The following is a 6,071-nucleotide window of genomic DNA, read 5'->3' as shown; positions in this document are numbered from 1 at the left end:
TGTTAAAGATAAAGAGGATGCCCCTTGCCCCCCCTCTGCAGAAGCGGAGCCTCAGAACTCTTTACAATTTGAAGAGACTGTGCCTCTTTCACTAAAGGCTCCAGCCCCCCTTGCAACAAAAAGGGAGAAGGGCTCCTCGCAATCTATAAAAGCATTTACCACTGGCTACAGTCCAGCTGACAGCAGCGAGGATGAAGGAGACCCCAGACCCATCGATCCTGAAAAAGAGCCAGATTTATTTCCCCCCAACCCTCACGTTACCTGGGTCCTCTTGAGACAATAAGCATTAAAGGAAGGGAATCTAGACTTTGCAGACAAAATTGTGCCACCAGTCTTATATACGGGACCAAGAAAGCTAAATGCCCGTTGGGAACAGCTACCTTTCCCAGAGCTTAAAGAGCTCTGACACAGCTGCCTCAACCGCCTCCGCAGATGCCAGCCTCGCAGATGTCAGCCCCACAGATGCTCAACGGGAGCTTCCCTCAAGTCTTTGCCCAGCAACTGCAGGAAGTGCTGGATTGGACTTGCACACCTCAGCCACAGTAAGGTTAAATGATTCTTCTGTTCATTTACTTCCTACAGGAATTTTTGGACCACTAGGGCGCCAAAAAAGTGCCCTACTTTTAGGAAGGTCCTCAACTAGCCTTCCAGGACTTTCTGTTCTCCCTGTGGTCAGGGACTTAGATTTTAATGACGAACTTAAGAACATTGTTTGGACCCCTAATCCACGTTTTATCCTGCAAAGGACCTGCATAGCTAAATTAATCCCTCTTCCACATGATTCACCATCTTCTGTAGAAAAATACAGCACCAAGGTGGGAGGATATAGTTCTATAGGAACCCCACAAATACTATGGGCACAAACAATTTCAGACAAGTGTCCTACCTGCCAATGCACCCTGTTATTACAGGGACAACAAATAACGCTCACCGGTATTTTAGATACCGGAGCTAACATTACTGTCATTTCTCAAGATAAGTGGCCCCCTAACTGGGCCCTCATGGAGGTGCCCGTGGCCCTCACCAGGATAGGAGGAAGCAGTTGCAGTTATCAAAGTCGCCATCTGATTCAAGTGACAGGACCAGAAAACCACACAGCCTCTGTAAGGCCATTTGTTCTACCTGTGCCCATAGTGTTGTGGGGACAAGATGTACTCTCTCAATGGGGTTTCAGAATTCAGTCGGATTTTTAATGGGGACCATTGAAGCATGCAACACCCTGAAATTAACCTGCAAAACTGATGCCCCTATTTGGGTGGACCAGTGGTCCCTGTCATTACCTAAACTGCACGTGCACTCACTGAATTGGTCCAGGAACAGCTTCAAAAGGGACACATAGTCGCCTCCACCAGTCCTTGGAATTCACCAGTTTGTCATTAAAAAACAAACTGGCAAGGGGCGCTTGCTCCATGACCTCCATAAAATTAATGCTGTTATGGAGGACAAGGGAGCCCTCCAGCCTGGCCTCCCATCTCCTACCATGATCCCTTGAGACTGGCATTTGACAGCCATCGATTTAAAGGATTGCTTTTTTGATATTCCCTTGAATCCTGAGGATGCATCAAAATTTGCCTTTTCTGTCCTGAGCACCAATATGCAGGCACCCTTGCAAAGATATCACTAGGTTGTCCTGCCCCAAGGCATGAAAAATAGCCCCACTATTTGCCAGTGGTTTGTTGCAAAAATCCTCAGCCCCATTCACCTGGACATGCTTGACACTCTTTTATATCATTATATGGATGACATCCTAATTGCTGCAGAGAAACAAGAAGTTATGGAGAAAGCCTTAGCCCTTGTCAGCAATGCTGTAACCCAAGCAGGACTTTATGTTGCTCCTGAAAAAATTCAGCATCAACCCCCTTGGAAATACCTGGGCTGGCGAATTAGGACCCAGAGTATTTCTCCTCAACCTTTACAAATTCAAACCAACATTTGTACTTTGCATGATGCTCAGAAACTTTTGGGGACAATTAATTGGGTTCATCACCTGTTAGGAATCTCAAATGCAGACTTGAGCCCTTTGTTTGCTCTGTTAAAAGGGGAACCAGATTTATTATCACCTCAGCAGCTTACACTGGAAGCTCGCCAAGCATTGCAAAAGGCAGCTAATGCTATTTCAAACCAGCAAGCGGCCCGCTAGGCTACTGAGTTGCCTGTTTCTTTAATAATTTTAAATCTGGCCAAGCAGCCCCACGCTTTAATTTTTCAGTGGGACCTTAGTTTGCCAGATCCTCTATTAATCATTGAATGGATTTTTCTGCCACACCACATGTCCAAAACTGTCAGTACCCAATGTGAAATGCTTGCTTTGCTCATTGTAAAAGCTAGACAGAGACTTGTTACACTTGCAGGTGTAGATTTCTGTTTGATTTGCTTGCCTATTACTGCTGTTTATTTACAGTGGCTACTTCAACAGTCTGAAGTGTTTCAGATGACTTTCACCAATTTCTCTGGACAACTTTCTACATATCCCCCAAAACACAAGGTCGTGGCAGCAGGTTTTAATCTTTTAACACAACCCAAGAGAAGCGGAGTCCCATTGCGTTAACTGTGTTGACAGATGGATCTGGTTGCACCCTCATGTCCGTGATGCTGTGGTGGGACTCAAATCTCAACCGATGGGACTCAGATTTCACCGTTTCAGGATCCCCTCAAATTGCTGAATTAGAGCCTTTTAATGCTGGCCTATTCCTTTTAACCTAATAACTGATTCTGCTTATGTTGCAGGACTTGTGGAAAGAGCGGAAGCTGCTGTGTTAAAAGATGTGCCTAACACAGACTTGTTTTATTGGCTGCAACAACTTGTTTTCCTTTTAGATAATAGACAAGATTTGTATTTTGTAATGCATGTTAGATCTCACACTACCTTGCCTGGTTTTATTGCAGAAGGAAATCACCAGGCAGATTTACTTATGCTACCTGCGCAAGGGTTATCTGACTGCTTTTCCCAGGCAAAAATCAGTCACTCATTTTTTCATCAGAATGCTGCTGCACTTGCAAGAACTTTTGCTTTGCCTTCTCGCCAAGCCTCTAGCATTGTGGCTGTGTGCCCAGACTGTCAAAGACACTCCTTTCCCTCTTTCGCTGGAGGTGTTAACCCTAGAGGACTCCAGAGCCTCAAAATTTGGCAAACAGATGTTACTCATTGTCCTGAATTTGGCAAACTTAAGTATATACATTCCTCTATAGACAGCTTTTCAGGTGCCCTGTTTGCATCCTGTCATACAGGAGATTAGGCAAAAGATGTTTGCTGTCACTTTATGAGTGCCTTTGCAGTCTTGGGAATTCCTTCACAGATCAAAACTGATAATGGCCCAGCGTATATTTCCCAGAGAGTTGTACATTTTCTTGCCCTCTGGGGAGTGACACACAAAACGGGGATTACTCATTCCTCCACAGGCCAAGCTATCATTGAATGAGCCCACTGTTCACTAAAGCATCTTTTACTACAACAGAAAGGGGGAATGGGGAATGCTACTCCAGCTGAAGGCTTACAGAAGGCATTGTATGTTTTTAAGCTTTTAAATTGTTCCCTGATGGATCCCAACCCTCCGATTGTAAGGCACTTCAGCAATAACCGACAGTTAGAGGTTAAACAGAAGGCCCCAGTCCTTGTTAAGGACCCAGAAACAGGTAAGATCATGGGACCTTATCCCCTCATCACATGGGGAAGGGGTTTTACCTGTGTTTCTACAGAGAAGGTGGATCCCAGCTAAGAACATGAGACCCTTCAGGGAATCCTTGAAAACTTCTCCTGAGGATCTTGAGGATCTTGACCACCCTGGCACACTATCAGCAGAGACCCCAGCCATTCCAGTCTCTGCCTCGGTTCCAGAGATCGCAGAGGACATCTCCACCTGACCACCAGCTCAACCAGCTTTTACATGATTCCAGAGGACTTATCGACTTTACACCACTTTTTGATTTCCGGGGATGACCCACTCCAACGGAAATAGAAGCTATAATTGCAGATCAAGTCTCTCTTAGTGAGCAGTATTGGAAATGGTTTAAGGAGAGACTTGGACTTGAGAATAACCCTATTCCTTGTTTTATTTGCAAAAATTATTCCCATCAAGTGTGGGTTTTGTGTCAGTGTCAAAAGTGTCAGAAGTGATGGTATTGCATGTCGCATCGCCGCTGTGGCAACTGTCCACAGTGTGATCCTTTGTGCTATGCTATTCTTATGGTAACTGTATTATTTTAAAACTTGTGTGTGGAAAAGAGTGTGGCTGGCTTCCACAATGGTACTTTTGGGAGCTAGATCTGCCTTTTCAGGCTGGTCCTCTTAGTAGGACTCCTTCTTGATGAAGGAGAGGTGGTCGCAATGCCACCCCTCCCAGAATGCAATGTTTGGCTTACGCTAGCTGAAGCTAGCACAGTCTACGCTGTGCCCATCCATGGCCTTCCCTGGTGACCCTTTCCAAACCTGTTTGGTAGCTATGCCCTTAGGGGAAAGTGAATGGGATGGAATTTATGCCAATGCTTCTGCCTGGTGTAACCATACTTTCCCCCAACCAATTACTCCTGGAAGCGCTGCTATTGGATTATTAGACAACATATTTTTGATATGTGGAAACAGAGCTTGGAAGGGAATACTGGGTAGGGAAATAGGAGGTCCTTGTACTTTTGGGTGACTAACCATTTTTCACTCTTTTCAGGGAAACTTACCATCTTTGCACTCGCTGGTGCGAGCAAAATGCAGCACATGCACATATAGCCAGGATTGTGATGATAATGTTCAATCTTGGAACCTAAGAGCCCAAGTGTTTGCCTCTATTATTCCTTCTATTGGAATGGCACATGCACTAAAAACCCTGAATAACCTTGGCTGCTGGCTTGCAAAACAAACTAATGCTACTAGCTCTGCTTTAACAGGCTTATTAACAGACGTTGATAGTGTGAGACATGCTACACTGCAGAATAGAGCTGCAATTGACTTTTTGCTTTTGGCACATGGGCACGGTTGTGACGAATTTGAAGGCTTATGCTGCATGAACTGTGTCGGCATCTTCATCGACAAATGGGACGGGGAGCCTGGACTGGCGCTCCAGGAGCCTTTTATTATTTTATTCCATTATCAGTCTCACATACCGAGTTGAGACAGAGATGGTACAAAGCTCGCGCTGCCAAGGGCATCCAAAAATTTCCTGGTTACAGAGCATTCTTAAAAGCTTTTTGGCCAATCAGCATGCTTCTAAAAGTTGCAGACAGCTGTCTTAACCAATCCATAATAGCGCACGTACAACTGTTAAACACAATGCTGGCTTGTTATGCCTTAACAATACACAATATTCCATTATAAGGCTTAAACTTATCTATCTTGCTAAGAATATTTTTTTGCAACTTCAAAGTCTATCTAGGCCAAACCTAGAAACTCTAACCATTGTTTTAATGTCCTTGTTTGCTATATAACTGTATCTTCTATCTTTTCACAGTCAAAGCTGAATCCTAAATCCTTTTGCTTTATTTTCTGAAACCTGCTTTTATTTCTCACGCCTAAAATCCTTTCCACCTTTTGTGTTTCCCCACATGAACTTGTCTGATTACTCTTTGTCTATTCATGCCCTTCGAGATAGTGTCACCAAATTGAGAGTTGTAATTGATAACGACTGGCTTTGTAAAAAACTTTGAGGATGGGGACTTACTGGCTGGCTTAAGCATTTAGCTAAAGCAGGAATTTATATTTTAGCCATGCTGCTGCTTACGATGATTTGTCTGCCATGTGTTTTGCAATGTGTTCAGAGACTGATTGATAAGTCAACAAAGAAAATTTTACTCGTAGACAAGAAAGGGGGAGATGTGGAGATACAGCTAGAAAGCAGAAGTGAGAGCACTGCTAAACTCATGTCAGAAGTGGACGCACTAATGCTGCTAGGCTGCAAACCGTGGCAGGCAGTACAGCCTACCACGAAATAGTTAGTACAAGGGAACGGCATGCTTGGTATGTACCTGTGACGGTTAGTGCTAGCTTTTAGTTTTGCAATGTTATTAAGAAACAGATATGGTTGTTACAGTGATTGCTGCTTATATAAGAATCTGTTTTCAGTTACTGCTGAAAAGGTATAAATACT

At 44.1% G+C, this 6,071-nt stretch overlaps 1 pseudogene; it reads left to right on the top strand.

Moving 5' to 3' along the window:
* Positions 1-1,162: 1,162 nt before the first annotated feature.
* LOC108449053 lies at positions 1,163-2,140 on the top strand (annotated as a pseudogene).
* The last annotated feature ends 3,931 nt before the right edge of the window (positions 2,141-6,071 follow it).

Source organism: Corvus brachyrhynchos, unplaced genomic scaffold, assembly GCF_000691975.1.
Source record: "Corvus brachyrhynchos isolate BGI_N302 unplaced genomic scaffold, ASM69197v1 scaffold9, whole genome shotgun sequence".
Lineage (NCBI taxonomy): Eukaryota > Metazoa > Chordata > Aves > Passeriformes > Corvidae > Corvus > Corvus brachyrhynchos.
The sequence above is the reverse complement of the archived record's forward strand: the minus strand, read 5'-3'. Positions and strand labels throughout refer to the sequence as shown.